This window comes from Leuciscus leuciscus (assembly GCF_965113295.1).
Source record: "Leuciscus leuciscus genome assembly, chromosome: 13".
Classification (NCBI taxonomy): domain Eukaryota; kingdom Metazoa; phylum Chordata; class Actinopteri; order Cypriniformes; family Leuciscidae; genus Leuciscus; species Leuciscus leuciscus.
In genome coordinates, this window is record NC_138737.1 from 6713845 (window position 1) to 6714339 (window position 495).

The following is a 495-nucleotide window of genomic DNA, read 5'->3' on the forward strand; positions in this document are numbered from 1 at the left end:
ACAGATCCTTTATTTATAACAAACACCATTGAAGCACCTGTACTGAGAACGTAAAAATCACGCGTTTTAATAACCTTAAATCTACCCTACAATAGATAATTTATTTGGAAATAAGAATTACCATTGAGCTTTATCAAGATTCTCCAGGGGATGAACTTGACCTTCGGCCTCCTAGTCGAAATGCGTCTTCTACAATGGGTACCAGTGATGTGGCAATCCACTGTCAACTCACATTCAGCTCAGCCTGCATTTCGTTATTGCTTTATGCTGTGCAAACTCTATATTCTATCCCCTAATCCTAAACCTATCCACCTCAAAATCTCTCTGCTTTTTCACATTTTCAAAAAATATTTAGTATGATTTATAAGCTATTTTCAACATGGGGACCAAAAAACGTCCCCACAAGGATTTTGGATATTGACATTTTGTCGCCATAACATAGTGCTTACCTAAACACCACACACACACACCAAATAAAGAAACAGTTCAAGCAAG